Raw genomic sequence first — 16,699 nt, forward strand, 5'->3', positions numbered from 1 at the left:
TTGGGAAGGCAATGCAGCACCGAGTTTCTGTCATCAAGGGTTTTCTCAACCAGACAGTAGACAGTGCCTATTCAAACGGCACCTCCTGCTTGCAGCCCCTGGACCTCCCATCAGCAGCTCTTCCTCCTTCTCAGCTTCCAGCCCTGCAGCAGGTTCCTCTGCATAGGATGTCCCATTAATTCGGCTCTATCTTTCATCATTATAGTTGTTTTCAACCCTGTTCCCCACTATGGTCCAGCAAGGCTAAACTAGGTCTATTCATCTATGATGCACAGAACTGTATGCAGTGAATGTGTTTAAGCTGATCATATGCAAAGATACAAAGCACTCATACAGAGATTTTAGTGTTGCCGGGTGAAAATCCAAGTCACGTGCTTGATGAAGGATTTGTTTGATGCAAATGAAAAAGCCACCCCAGAGGTGGAGATATAGGTTCTAGTGCCAACTCTAGAGCTACCCAGCTGTGTGATACCTCAGTTCATCTTTCCTGGGTCTCAATATATTTGCTAATGAAATAATGGAGTTGAACTAGAGAAGTGGTCTTCAACCCTAGTTGCTCTTTAGAATCACCAGGAGACTTTTTAAACCATCAGTGCCTTGGCCCTACCTCCACCCAGGGACTGATTCACTTGGTCTGGCCACAGTCAGGGACACCAGGACTTTTTATAAGCTCCCAGGTGATTTGAATGGTAGCAATAATTGAGAGTCATTAGACTAGATGATTTCCAAGGTGCCTTCTATCTCCAAAACTCTGTGATTCTAATATCTACTTTGAGCCATCTTGCGATTTAATATTAAAATTACTTTTATATAAAGTTATGCTGACATGTTGTCTTCTTTCTCTTAGCAAGCACTCACCATCATGGAGTCAGAAGATGTTAGACCTGGAAGGGCCCCCAAAGATTGCATGAAAGAGGTTTTTTAGACCTCCTTTGGCCTCAGAACACTGTGTCCAAACCCAGTCTTTACTGGGAGCTCATTGTATAAAACAACCAAAGTGGGATAGCTCTATGGTCAGGAAGTGGGAAGTCTCTGCCACCTCCCTGACCTGCCAGCCTCAATTTTGGTAGCCACCTCCTGGTGTCTCTTGGGGGCCCCAGGATTATAAGAACATAGATTAGAAGCTGCTGAGTTTGGTTCTTCCCATGGAAGAAAATAACGATGGAGCCTACCTTAATTTGACAAAAAATAATTCCAGAAAGATTTCATGTTTCAGTAGGAAAAAGTAAAAGAAGGGAAAACTTACAAGGAAACCTAGGAAGACAGCTTATGTGTTGGGGAGACTTTGAAGACAAAACAGAAAATTGAAAGGCCATTAGGAAAAAGAAATATATCTGACTACATAAAATGAAAACATCTTGTATGGAAAAAGATACTCTAATAAGTCAAATGACAAATGATTGAGTGGGAAAATATATTTGCAATGCATATGACAGAAGGCAAGTTCATATCCTACATTGAGATCCCACAAATTTATAACGTGAAGACAGACCCAGTAGAAAAAAATGAGCAAAGGAAATGAAATCTGATTGACCGAAGAGGAAATCCAAAGGGCTAACAAATAAATGGAAAGATGCTCTACCTTCCTAGTAAATAGGGAAGTGCAGATTGAAGCAACACAAAGATGCCTTTTCTCATCCGTTAGAAAGACAAGTAACTACAAGTGCTGGTGAGAATGTGGGCAAAGAAGTGCCTTGATCTACTACCTGTGTGGCTGTGAATTTTTACAGCTGTTTTAGGAGATTAAAAAGAACACATGTCTTCTGACCTGGCAGTCCCACCTCTGGAATTCTATACCTTAGGGATGCAAGTAACCTATTCATAAAGGTATTTGTACAAAATGTCATGGCAACATCATTTTTAGTGAGGGAAACAAAACAGCTGGAAATAACCACGGTCTCCATCAATCAGGGACTGATTGAATACATTGGGATAGCTTCATCCACACCATAGAGTTATGCGCTATATCTCCAAGTGGAATTATGTGTGGTATCTCTTGGCTAAATGAGAAAAGCAAGCAGCAGAGAAATGTATATAGATTTGTAAAATAATGACTCTTCTCCCCTAAATACACATTCTGTACAATATACTGTATTTTTACATGAGTGCATATATAAGTAAGTGGTTCATATTAGCTACCTCAGCAAGAAAAGAGTAGAGACAAAGGAGGCAAAAAAAAAAAAAGGAAAAGGAAAAAATATGCTTGGTATAATGTTAGCTGAAATTGTTCAATATAAATCCTACTTATGATATTATTGTAAATATATTAAAATTGAATATGTACCTGAACAAGGATTAGGAAGTATCAGGAACCAACACAAATATTAATATGATTTCAGGGTAGATTACAGACAATTTTTATCTTGGGTTTTTGTTAATTTAGTAAGTTATGATTATGGATTATATATAGATTATAGACTGACAATTAATGCAACTAACATAGTTTTGTAAAAGGGCAGTAAGGAAAATAATTGAATCTAATCTCTCATTTCACACATTAGAAAACTGGGCTCAGAGTGGGGAAGTAATTTGTCTACAGTAGTTCCCTGACCAAAGTCCGAGTTCACTTTTCCAGCTCCCCTCACCTCCCTTATTCCAGCCCCGGGGTTCCTGGGGCAAATCAGAGTCTTTAGAGAATTGCCTGGATCCCAAATGTCTCGTTATAGGACTGCCCAGCCTGAGGAGAAGGGAGGAGGAAGACAGGACAGGAACCAGATTGGCTCAGAGCAGTGGAGGGACAGGTAGACCCAGGTATGCAGGAGACAGAAAACCTACCCCCCAGTTCCTGCCACCAGAAGTACCTATGTCCCAGAGTAGGCTCAGAATTCAAACAAAAGCTCCCCAAGATCCTAGGCAAAGAGGCAGAGCTTGTTCACTACCCATGGCTCTAGTATTTCAGGAAGGAGAGCTCACTGGGATACAGCCACAAGCCAGGTGCCTGGGGGCTCTGTTCTGATTCTGCCTCCATTTCTCAGAGGCCTCCTCTCAGAACTGGGACCTGCTTCTCTGGTCAGGCACTCGGCTGGCTCCAGACGGTCCTCCCAATCCTCCAGATTCAGCTTCATTGGTATGTGCACTGGGCGATATAATCCTGGATGTCCCCAGGTCCTTCCCTACCTTGGGCTTGGGATGGCAGTGCTTTTGGGGCTTGCTGTCTCTTTTAGGGTTCCTGCTGAGGAGGTCCCTCAGAACAGTCCAGCTGAGGGGGAAGTTTGCCTTTAGCCCTTCTCCTATTTCTCCTCTATCCACCTCCTATCCCATGGGCCTCCTCAACCTGGGCCAGGGGCTCCCCATTAGAAACTCCCTTCCTGCCTTCTCTTGGGTTTAGTTCATGATGAATTATAAGTTCTGCTCTATCCACCTCTGACCAGCCTGGCCACCCTCCCCGCCCAAGGTCATGGTCCAAGACCCCACGGTCTTAGCTTAAGTTGGCTGAACATTGCTTTGACCCTCCTAGACTTCCTTCCCTTCAATCCAAAGGAGAACCCAAACAAAGGGATCCAAAGAATTCATTTCCATTAAAAATAAAATTGGGGGTGTGACAAGAAGAGCACTTCACCTCTGTGGCATTCTTCCCCCAAAACTATAACCCCAGGCTAACCATAAGAAAAACAACAGACACACGCAAATTGAGGACATTCTACAAACTATCTGACCAGTACTCCTCAAAACTGTCAAGGTCCTGAGAATCAAAAAGAGACAGAAACTGTCACGACCAGAGAAAACTAAGAAGACACAACAAATTGTCATGTGGTACCCTGGATGGAATCCTAGAGCAGAAAGAAGATAGTAGTGGAAAAACTAGTAATACACAAATAAGGACTAGCGTTTAGTAGATAGATAGATAGATAGATAGATAGATAGATAATTAAATTGGGGCAGCAAAATACTAATCATTGATTTTAGTACTTTATAATGTTTACTATGTGGCAAGACTTTGCTAACACTTCCCATGTGTTGTTATTAATTCTCACAAAACACCATTGAACAAAACTTCCTCATCAATTCTACAGATGAGGAAACTGAGGCATAGTCAGTTTATAGAACACTGATGAAGTGTCATGCATTTGACATATGCCTCATCCCTTCCAACAACTCTTTATGGGATGTGTCATCACTTTCTCTTTTACAATTGAGAAAACCAAGACTCAGAGCAGATAAATGACTTGCCCATGGTCATACAGCTGGTTAGTAGGAGAGCCTAAACCCCAGGCAGGCTAGTTTCAAGGATCATGCCCATTACTCTACTTCATAAGATTTTTGGCCAGTGGGCATTCATGTGTCCAGCCACCAAGCCCTGGACTGGGAGTACCCAGCACATAACCCAGTGTCTGGTACACTGCTGGTGCTCAATGCATGAGTGTGCAAAGAAGCATCACATGCAGTCCCTGCCTCAGGGAGCCCACCAGCTAAGAGAACATCCAAATTGGCAAAGGAGAAGTTCCTGTTTGATTGAAGCTGAAAAAGGAAGCTGTAATGAGAATGTGGGCAGAGGGATCATCGCCAAGTTCATTCTTCCCTGTCCAAGTCAAAGGCTTGTACTGACACTGCCTTGAACTGCTTCCTGAATCCCTAGCCCACAGGTCATAGTCCTTTGTGTCTCCCTCTCCCTCTCTCTCTCTCTCTCTCTCTCTCTCTCTCTCTCTGCTTTCTTTTCTTCCCTCTTTCTCTTGGAGCTCTGCCACCACAGCAGATGGGCCAGTGGGCACCGGAGGCTGCAAAGGGGAGTGGGAGTCTGGGAGGGACAAGACAGGGTCCCTGGGATAGCACCAACCCAAGGCTGTCGCCAGCATGTCCCATCATAGCTTGTCCAGGTGTGAGGCGGAGGCATAGGCACCACTGGCTTCTGTCCACGGAACCCAGAATAAGGCTTTCTCCCCTCAGGATGCCTGATGTGAGGCCTTGCCCCCATGCCACTCCACATAAGGTTTTGGGGTCTATGCCAGTGTTGTCAGCTCTCCACAAATGGGCTGTGGCCCTCATGTGAGTTCATTCCAGTCCAATATCTCTTGAAGCCTGTTTTCTCACCAGTAGAACGAAGACAGTAGCAATGCCTGCATCTGCTTTTAGGGAATCAAATACAACATCGAATACCTGTACACCTCCTGAAGGTAAAGGCTTACAATTGAACATTCATTCATTCACTCATCTGACCTAGCCCTTTCATTTCATCAGCTCAAATGACAGGAGAAAAGGAAGAATTTTCTTCTGCCGCCACCATTTCCTGTTTCCTGAAGTCAACCAGTGCTACGTTTTATGAGAATCACAAGGCAGAGAATGTCCCCTTGATACAGCAAGAATCAGCTATCATATCCATGCCAAAAGCTTATTTCTTATATTTTTAATTCCATGGCCCATCACTTTAGGCAGAATTCAGTCCTTCCTGGCTTTAGTGACACCAAGCACCCCAAGCTGATAAATATCAGGGGGTAGCAGAATTGTGTGAGGATGTGGCAATATGGGGTGGTCCAGACCCAGAATGAGAATTTTGATGTGTGTCTCATCCCTGGTCATGCCATGAGACTGGGCTGGGAAGGAGCTTGGAAGTCTCAGGAATGAGAGTTGTAGAGTGAGGAGCAGCTGGCTTAAGGAACTTCAGGCCATCATCCAAGCAAGACAAGGGGTTCAGGGTCTTCAAAGAAGGCATCATGGATCTGAAGGAAGAGGAGAGCCTCAGGAAGAGCCAGAAAAGGACCCTGTTCCTGGAAGAAATGGGAAGGAAGCTGGGAGAGAGTGGTGGTGCTATCAGGGGAGAACAGCGACCAAGGGGCCAGGGGGCTGGGAGGGGAAGGAAATGGCAAGTGCTGGCAGGAGCTAACTAAAGCTTTAGCCAGGGCCAGGCTCTCAAAATTCTGGGAGGCTATGCACCTATAACTCCCCACATCTGTATTTGGGTTGAGACTCAGGATTTCACTGCATGGCCATAAAAATAGTCGAGTAGTTTGGAGGAACTGATGGTGTATACAGCAAATGAAGCTGGCAGAGGGAAGAAGGGGGACTCCCAACAGGAGAATCAAAGAGGTAAAACCAGGATCCCAAGGGGCAGCTTTGAATGAGGAACCCCCTTCTCTCCTTTCAAGTTGAAGACAGAAGAGTTAACCACTAGTCCTTGGAAGAAAACAGCCAGGGGACCTCCATAAAGGAGTTTCTTTGAGCTCCAAGAAAAGGGAGAAATCATAGAATCGTTTCCTGTTACCTCCCTGATCCCCACCCCTCCTAGGACCACCATCACTAGGGCTGGTAGAGTCTGAAGACCAGGCTCCTTTATTATTATTTTTTTCATATTTCTCTTAATTTTCTCACCTCTTCCAGGAAGACTTCTCCATCTAAAATAAACATGATGAATAGGAGGAAAATGTCACTCCTTTTCTCAGAGGTCACTCCTATTCCTGGGAGAGTGGGAGAGGCTGAATAGCCAAAACAACTTTGAAAAACTAGAACAAGAGGCACCTGAGTGGCTCAGTGGTTGAGTGTCTGCCTTTGGTTCAGGTTGTGATCCTGGGGTCCTGGGATTGAGTCCCACACTGGGCTCTCTGTGGGAAGCCTGCTTCTCCCTCTGCCTATGTTTCTGCTTCCCTCTGTGTGTCTCTCATGAATAAATAAATAAAATCTTGAAAAAGAAAAAAAAGAAAGAGAAACAAGAACTAGTTGTGCTTTCAAGACTTAAAATAAAGCTACCAAAATTAAGACAATTTGGTATTGGCAGAAGCACAGACATATGGATGGATTGAACTAAATAAAGAGGCTAGAAATAGACTCAAACATGTATTAATTCATATTAATTGATTCATGGTAAAAATACCAAGGTAATTCAATGGGGAATGATAATTTTTTTAACAAATGGTGCTGAAACACTGGAATATCCATATGCAAAAAAAATAGACTTCATACCCTGGGCCATATTTATATATAAATTAATACAAAATGGAATATAGACTTAAAATAGCAGGTACAATAAAAAACTTCTCAAAGAAAACATAGGAGAAAATGTGTGACTTAGAGGATGCAGAGATTTTCTAGGTAGGACACAAAAAGCATGGATAATTGAAAAAAATTAATAAATTAGACTTCATCAAAATAAATATTCTCTTTGAAGATACTATTTAAAAATGAATAATCCTTACAACTTAGTAATAAAAAGACAAACAACTTTATGGAAAAATATACAAAAGATTTGAAACAGATATTTCACCAGAGAAAATCTACTAATGATGTGATAAGTTATTAGGGAAATACACATTAAAACCACAATGAGATACCATTAGACACCCACTAGAATTAGTAAAATTTAAAAGTCTGACAATACTAAGGGTTGAAAAGGGTGTGGAGCACCTTGAACTCTTACACACTTCTGGAAGAAATGTAAAATTGTACAACACTTCAGAAAGCAATCTGGCAGTTTCTTATAAAGTTAAACAGACACTCATTGTTATTGCATTCCTAGGTATTTACCCAAGATGAATTAAAACATAAATTGACAAAAAACTATTCAGAGCAGCAAATGTTCACAGCAGTAAAAAACAGGGAATTCTACACATATACATTCAATTAATCTTTGACAAAGGTGCCAAGAATGCACAGTGGGGAAATGATAGTCTCAACAAATGGTATTGTGAAGTGGATATCCATGTGCAAAATTATGAATTTGGATTTATATCTAACTGTACACAGAAGCAGCTCAAAATGGATGATAGACTTAAACACAGACCTGAGACTATAAAACTTCTAGAAGAGAAAAACACAGGGAGAAAAATTCATGACATTGGTCTCGGCAATGATTTCATGGATATGACATGGAAACTACCGGAAACAGGGATGGCTGAGTGGCTCAGCGGTTGAGCGTCTGGTTGGTTCAGGGTGTGATCCCAGGATCCTGGGATTGAGTCCCACATCAGGCTCCCTGCATGGAGCCTGCTTCTCCCTCTGCCTGTGTCTCTGCCTCTCTCTCTCTCTCTCTGTGTCTCTCATGAATAAATAAAATCTTAAAAAAAAGAAAAAGAAAAAGAAAGAAAGAAAGAAAAAAGAAAGAAAGAAAGAAAGAAGAAAGAAAGAAAGAAAGAAAGAAAGAAAGAAAGAAAGAAAGAAAGAAAGAAGAAAAGAAAGGAACAACAGGCAACAAAAACAAAAATAGACAAGTGGGACTACATTAAACCAGAAAGTTCCTACAGAGCAAAGAAAACCACAGAGTGAAAATGCAACATATAGAATGGGAGAAATTATCTGCAAACCATATATCAAATAAGCAATTAATTTCCAAAATGTATAAGAGCAAAAAAGCTAATAACTCCATTAAAAATGAGCTAAAGACTTAAATAAAATATTCCTCCAAAGAAGACAAATGAAGGGCCAATAGGTATATGAAGAGATGTTCAATGTCACTCATCATCAGGGAAATATAAATCAAAACCACAATGAGATATCACCTCACACCCATTATGATGGCTGTTATCAAAACATATGTATATATGTATGTGACAAGTGATGAAGAGGATGTGGAGAAGCTGGAATCTTTGTACACCGTTGGTGGGAATGCAAAATGTTGCTATGGAAAACAGTATGGAGATTTCTCAAAAAATTAAAAATAGAACTACCATATGATCCCAAAATCCCACTTCTGGTTATTTATCCACAAGAACTGAAATTAGGATCTTGAAGAGATATTAGCACCCAGACATTCAGTGCAATGCTATTCACAATAGTCAAAATTCATAAACAATCTGAATGTCCATCAGTGGATAAGTGGATAAAGAAAATGTGGTAGATACATACAATGGAATACTATTCAGGCTTTTAAAAGAAGGAAATCGGGCAGCCCAGGTGGCTCAGCAGTTTAGCGCTGCCTTCAGCCCAGGGCATGATCCTGGAGACCTGGGATCGAGTCCCACATCGGGCTCCCTGCATGGAGCCTGCTTCTCCCTCTGCCTGTGTCTTTGCCTCTCTCTCTCTCTGTGTCTCTCATGAATAGATAAATAAAATATTTTAAAAAATAAAAGAAGGAAATCCTGTGATAGGTGACCACACTGATGAACCTTGAAGACATTACCTTCAGTAAAATAAGCTAGTCATGGAAGGACAAATACTACATGATCCGACTTACATGAAGTATCTTAAAATAGTCAAACTCATAAAATCAAAGAGGAAAATGGTGGTTACCAGAGGCTGAGGGAGGAAGGGGAAATGGAAGATTGCTAAATAATGGGCACAAAGTTTCAATTATGCATTGTGAATAAGTTCTAGAGAACTGCTGTACAACATTGTGCCTGCCTGTAGTCAACAAGCCTATATTATACACTTAAAAATTGAAGAGAGTAGATATCATCTTAAGTGTTCTTCACAATAAAACACAATAAATAAAGTTAAATACAACATTTTGCTTTGAATATTCATTTCATGAGTTTATATGACTAAACTTTGTGAACATCTGCACCCCGGACAGAGGAGTAGGAATGAGGTGGAGCTGGCCCACAGTTAAAACAAGGAGGGGCACAAGTACATATGCTCACCAAGCATAGTCTGTAAATTAAGTAAATGATATATCCTGCACATATATCACATATGATCCATGTGTTCCAAATGTATGTACAGTATCAATAAAACAAAGATCCATATAAAAAAAAAACAGCAACAACCTAAATGTCCATGAACTGGTAAATGGATAAACAAATGTGGTATGTCTATGTAATGGAGTACTATTCAGCAATGAAAAGGAACAGGCTTTCCTTCAAAACTTGTTTCAAAAGAGCACCACACTAAATGAGGGAGGCTAGACACAAAAGTCAACACACTAGTATGATTCCATTTGTATGACTTTCTAGAAAAGGTAAAACAATAGTGACATCAGATCAGTCTCAGTGATATGGGAGGGGAGATATTGAACTGCAAAAAGGAACAAGGGGTCCTCTGGGGTGATGGAAATGTTCTATAACTTGATTGAGATAATGGTTTCAGAACTGTAGACATTTCTTTAAACTCCCATTTAAAATGGGTGAACTTCATTGATGCAATTGTACCTTAATACGGCTGATTTTTTAAAGACCAAAGTATTTTTCTCTCCCTTCTCATTTCTCATCAAGAGGCTTTAGAATAATTTCTTTTCTAACGTCCCTGCTCCCATTGGTCCCAGATCACCTAATTATTAACCCCCCTCTAAGCAGTGGATAAAAATACCAGATTCTTCCTTCCCTTCAACGGCTAGATTGGATTTTCAGAGACCAGATGGCTCATGACTGAGCCAAAGGAGTCCAGGGGCCAGAAATTAGGACAATGAGAAAATTGGGGGTGGGGATGGCTGAATGGGGGAAATTTTGGAGCTGGGCCTAGGGCTGAGAGCCCCTGGAAAGTGCAATGGGAATGGCACTGAGCTGGAGATGGAGACCCAACTCCTCCTCCACTATCACTGGCCCTCAGGAAGGTCAAGTCATGGTAAATGAGGTTCTTATTCCTCCCCTGTTTACATCACTGAATTGTAGGGGTTCAATAAGATTTTGAATGTGAAACTGCCTTGGGAGAAACATAATAAACCCTGCACAGATGCAAAATCTTATAATGACTATTATTGATATTATTAGTCCTTGACTGGGGCACTCAGCAACTGCAGCGCTATTGTAAGCAGGGACAAGCTGGGATGCCATTGTGACTTCCTCTTGCCCAAGCCCCCACCCTCTCCTCCAGGCATGGGGGCAGTGGAGGAAGGGGGTAGATATTCTTTGCTCATTGGTGCAATCTGCCACTGCAGTCTTCCATGGGAAGCTTTGGAAAGATCTTAATAAAGCAAGTGCTTACAGATGTTCCAGCAGCCAGGGGCAGAGAAAGGAAGCGGCTTGTACTTACTTATATGCAGATTTTGCAAGTTTCCCCCTCAATTCAGACTAGAAACAGTGGATCCCATCTCCTTTCTCATGTTTCCTCAAAAAGGCATCAAAGCATACTCTTCCTCACAGAAAGGGTCATCTCTCCTCCTCACCCCCCTCCGCAGAACTCAGAAGTCAGTAACATTCCCTAACTGCTTGCTTGTTCATTTACTTTTTGAGCACTTATTGCCTACTAGGAACTTGATGTACAATAACCATAAAACGATAGATTGGAGAGGGGGCGCCTGGGTGGCTCAGTCAGTTAAGCGTCTGTCTTCAGCTCAGGTCATAATCCCAGGGTCCTGGCATCAAGCCCCACATCAGGCTCCCTGGCTCAGCCAGGAGCCTGCTTCTCCCTCTCCCTCTGCCTGCTGCTCCCCCTGCTGTGCTCTCTCTCTGTCAAAGGAAGAAATAAAATCCTTAAAAAAAGAAATAAGAAGGGTTAGATTTTCTTAAAAACACACACACACACACAACAGATTGAAGCGGTAGATATTACTATGTCATTTTACAGATGAGTAGAGAAATTTAGTAACATGGTCAAAGTCACACTACTAGGAAGAGGCTGAGGTAAAACTTGAATCCAGGCCCGATCCCAGCCTCCTAGTGATTTTACTGCCATGGAGAGCCTGAGGTGTACAGTTGACCAAACAGGAGGCCTGGGTGCAAAGTCTAGAGAGGCATCTGGTTGTGTGGTTGGGGCAAGTCATTCGAGAGCTCTCTAAGCCTGTTCCCTCATCTGTGAAATCCACTGTGTCATGGTGCTGCTTTGAGTGTTGTAAGAGGTAACTGGTAATGAAGGCTCTCAGTAGACAAAGCAGAGCACAGGCAGCCCTGGGGTGCTAGTTGTTACTATAGTGGCCTCCCGACTGCAGCTCCACCTCCAGCCCATACCCCTGACCACCACTGTGCCCTTCCGACCACCACTGTGCCCTTCTGAAAACGTGATTTCATTTCACGGAAGTGGCAGGCCCAGGGGAAAGACCTTGACTTAGAATCAGGATGACTTGGATGTACATGACGCCTTTTCCATTCACTAGCTTTGTGACTTTGGGGAAGTTTCTTAACCACTCTGAACATCTTCCTTTATCACTCAAATGGGCATGATAATAGCAGTACCTCATTGCATAGTGGAAAGAATTCAACGAGAAAATGTACTTTAGGAATTTAGCCCGGAGCCCACGGCAGTATATAATAAGTGGTAGGCACTCCATTCTTGAATCAGTTGTTATATATCCCAATCAAATGGCAAACTCCAGGTCCTGTGTGTGTCTATGTCTCTAGGCACATGCACAGGGCCTTACCTTGGGCTGGCCTGTCGTCGTTCCCTAAACTGAGGGCAGAGTCTGCCTGGGTCTGGCACATGCCTTTTTGGCTGTTATTCAATTATACAATTCAGCATTATCAACTAGAGTCATCAATGTTTTACATTAGGTCCCCAGGCTTTCTTTCATCTTGCAGCTGAAAGCATGTGCCCTTTTGCCAAACTCTCCCTGTTTCCCCCAGCCCCTAGTCCTTGGCAACTACTTTGTTACTCCGAATTTGACTTTGTGTGTGTATGTGTTTTTAAGATCCCATGTGTAAGTGAGATCATGCAAGATTTGTCTTTCTCTCTCTGGCTTACTTCACTCAGCATAATGCCCTCAAGATCCATCATAAATAGCAAGATTCCCTTCTTTCTCACGGCTGAAGAATATTCCAGTGGATGCATATAGCACACTTCCTTTACTCATTCACTTGTTGGTGGACACTTAAACGTTGTTTCCATGTCTTGGCCACTATAAATAATGCTGCAGTGAACATGGGGGTGTGGATACTTCTTCCAGATTCTGTTTTCATTTCCTTCCAATAAATACCCAGAAGTGAGATTGCTGGATCATATGGTAGTTGTATCCCTACTGTTTTGAGGAAATGCTGTTTTCCAGAGTGGCTGCACCATTTTACATCCCCACCATGAGTACACATAAGTTTCCTTTCTGTCCTCATCCTTACCAACACTCGTTATTTCTTCTCTCTTTGATGATAGCTGTCCTAAAAGGTGTGAGGTGACAACCCACTGGAGGTTTGATAGCCATTTCTCTGATGATTAGTGATGTCAAGCACCTTTTTAATGTACCTGTTGGCTATTCATATCTTGTTTGGAAAATGTTCATTCAAATCCTTTGCTCATTTAAAAAAAAATTTTTTTTAAAGATATATTTATTCATTTGAGAGAGAGAATGAGTACATACACACAGGGAAGGGGCAGAGGGAGAGGGAGAGAGAGAACTTCAAGCAGACTCCCTGCTAAGCATGGAGCCAGACATGGGGCTCGATCTCACAACCCTGAAATCCTAACCTGAGCTGAAATCAAGAGTCAGATGCTTAACCGACTGAGCCCCCCAGGCACCCCTGCTCATTTTTAAACCAGATGTTGGGGGTTTTTTTGCTATTGAGTTCTACGAATTCCTTATAAATTTTGGATATTAAACCCTCATCAGACATGATTGGCAAGTGTTTTCCTCCATTCCTTAGGCTGCCTTTTCACTCTGTTGGTGTTTCCTTTGCTCTGCAGAAGCTTTTCAGTCTGATGTGATTCCACTTGTTTATTTTTGCTTGTGTTGCCTAGTGCATTCCTTATCACATTTGCCACAGTGGTTGGCACACAATGCTGCTTTCTCTTCCTTTCACTAATGCACTTCATATTTATACAGCATTTTCTTCCACATCTTTTAACCTTTGTACCACCTTGTGAGTTAGATCTAGTTATCATCCCCCTTTGCAGATGAGGAACAGAGACATGACCCAGTTTCTCCGAGGCCACATAGCTGGTAAGGAGTGGAAGCAACATTGACCCGAGGTCCTCCAGTCCTTGGAGTATACCTGCATGGGGCAGTGAAGAAGCCACATACTCTAGGGAGGAATTTATCAAGGCTGCTTAAACCACAGGCATGGTTCCATGGACAGCAAGCAGATCTGGGGATTGGGGAGATGTGCACTCAGCCCTACCTTCCCACCAGGATGGCTGGGGGATCTCGGGCAGATTATCTGAACTTCTTCAGCCCCAGATTTCTCAGCTGTGAGCGGGGAGGGTCATAAAGGAAACTACTTCATAGGGTTAGCATGGAGATCAAACAAAATAACCCACGTCACGCTAGTGCGATGCTTAGCACACAGCAGGGGCAGAATCAATATCTGTACCAGGCACCGACACAGGGAATGGGAAGTCCAGAATCCAAAGTCTGGTTGTGCCACCTTCCAGTTAACAGTCTGGCCTGCCTGAGCCTCAGTTTCCTTACCTGTAAATTAGGATACTAATGGGATCTACCTTAAGGGTTATGGTGAAGGCTCAATGAGCTGATACATCTAAAGTGCTGGGTGGTAAGCCCCTGCTGCTCCCAGAGCCCAGCCCTTGGGTGGCATGCCCCAGAGCCTTGGAGTCACACTGTGGGAATGGCACAGGCCCTATGCATCTCTGAATTATACCATTAGGAAATAGAGTGAAGTGGAGGGAACCTCAGCCTCAGATCCCAGGCTGCTTCAGTCTCCAGTCTCCAGTTTCTTCCCATCCTCCAGAGCCCAGCACCAAGGCGTGTCCCCTGCAAAGCTTTCCCCCATTGCTCTTGTGCCTTCCCCCCAGCCCTGCTGGCCTCAGCCCCTGCCCCTGCCTGGGCAGGACCCGCTGTCCTCTGGATTCCCACACCAGCCTCCTGTCAATTTTTTCACACCCGATCACCAATGTTTACATACGTGCCATGTCTCCCTAAACTAGAGTGAACTCTTCACGGCAGAGCAGCGCCTACGAAAATTTGCCTCTACATCCAGGACAGAATGCAGCCTGGCTCATGGCATATAGTAGATTCCATTTGTTGACTTGATACATGAATTAAGTCCCTATTACTGAGAGTGCTGGAGAAAAGTGGGGAATGAAGCATGCACATTTGTGAAACTCGCATGTGAATGGGAACAAAAGCCCAAGTAACTGCCACAGAGACCTGTCCACCTGCTATTGATGTATGCGCAGGTGGACAGAGCCCTTTCCAGACACTGCCTCATTTTATTTTTATTTTTTTTTAAAGATTGTACTTATTTGAGAGACAAAGAGTGGGCAAGGGTTGGGGGGCAGAGGGAGAAGCAGACTCCTGGATAAGCAGGAAGCCTGACGTGAGGCTCCATCCTAGGACCTCAAAATCATGAATTGGCCTAAGGCAGACACTTAACCAACTGAGCCACCCAGGCTCCCTTCATTTTAATCCTCATTTTACAGATAAGGAGGCTCAGAGAGACAAGGTATTTGCTTAATAAAACAAAGGCTTGGCATCAAACTGGCAGCTTTTGGGAAGCCTAACTCAGGCTCGGAAACTCGGTCTATAACTTGAGTGTGCCAGGAGGCCCCAAACTCCTCCTCCTCCCACACTCACTGCCCCAGCCCAGCCCTACGGCTGTCAGGGCTTCCTCTCAGTCCCCGGCCTTCCTGTTGCCCTCTCTCCTTCGTGCCCAGCAGGGTGGCACTGCCCACAACCCCAGAGTCATTCAGTTGCCTATCTTGAAGCCTACTTGTTTGAAGTCCAGCTACCTTTGTGGAAAGCCAGGAGAGATCCCAGTGCCAGGCTGGGTGGCTCAGTGGGAATTACAGAGCCGGGCACTCAGTTGCATCTTGCCAGCTTCCCTCATAGAGATCTCTTTATTACCTGGCAGACCAGTACCTGGCTACTAGGCAAAGCCAGCCTCAGAGGACTAATCAGGGCCATCTAGTCCATGCCAGCCTCAGAGGCTGCCTCACGCTACATCCTGCCTCACACCAGAGAAGCACGCCTACACAGCGTTAGTCACCTACCCTTAGTCAATTGTGGGCATGCACCAGTTTTTGCAGGAATGATGAAGGCAGATCCTGGTCGATAATAATGACTGCATTTATCAGTGTTTCTGATTTGCAAACATTTTTGAATGCCCTGTGAATAAGCCGAGTGGATAAGAGTAGTAATAGTAATAATACTATATATCATGATTATTATAGTAACTAATGTTAATTAGTGCCATGTACCTGACAAGGTAATTAAGGATAAGGGAGGTGTGATGACCTCCTGAGAACCCACAGCTAAGATGCTCACCCCATGACCTTCCACAGCTGCTCACTGCTTTTGGCACCCAGCCCTGCTGTATGCCACGACCCCATGGCAGCATCTGCAGGGAAGATGGCCTCTGGGCTGTGAATGGAAGAACCTCGATCTTGCCCTCCATAGCACAGTCAGACTCAGAGCTAGACAGAAACACAAACCTCAGGTAGTCTCCAATCTCATACCTCAACTACCTTCTAGCCACACCTTCTGCTCATGTGCACCAACCCAATTCACATAGCCCCAGAAACACCCACTGCTTCTGGTGAACCAGATACATGATAACACTCAATGTGCTTATAGACACTTGTTTGGGAGTGCAAAGATTCATACACAGAAATACACATGCATGCGCCTCGTCACACACACACACACACACACACACACACACGTGCACACACTCCTTAAAGGCACATCTCATTTCGAGAACAAATCCAGAGCTCTCATAAAAATGCACATTGGTCCTAAATATACCCCAACTCTCACACTCAGTAGAAATCCCCCAAACCTTTGCACACATGAACACATGAATGCACACACACTCACCCGTGGATATGCAGACACACATATACACATAATACATATTTTCACACACAACCCTCCATGTGCATACACACACATGCAACTGGGACCAAGGATTTGTCTCCCCTACATAAACCCCCCTGACCATTGGGCCCTGGAAGGATACGATGTTCCATAGGGACCTACAAATCATCCATCTGTGGTTCCATGTGGGTGGCATTCTGCCAGTCC

At 43.6% G+C, this 16,699-nt stretch overlaps 1 protein-coding gene across 2 annotated transcripts in view; it reads right to left on the minus strand.

The window, feature by feature from the left end:
* The window catches only part of IQSEC3 (IQ motif and Sec7 domain ArfGEF 3), a 110,172-nt gene that overhangs the window by 75,843 nt on the left and 17,630 nt on the right, over positions 1–16,699 (minus strand). The window lies entirely within an intron of this gene.

Source organism: Vulpes lagopus, chromosome 21 (genome assembly GCF_018345385.1).
Source record: "Vulpes lagopus strain Blue_001 chromosome 21, ASM1834538v1, whole genome shotgun sequence".
NCBI classification, from domain to species: domain Eukaryota; kingdom Metazoa; phylum Chordata; class Mammalia; order Carnivora; family Canidae; genus Vulpes; species Vulpes lagopus.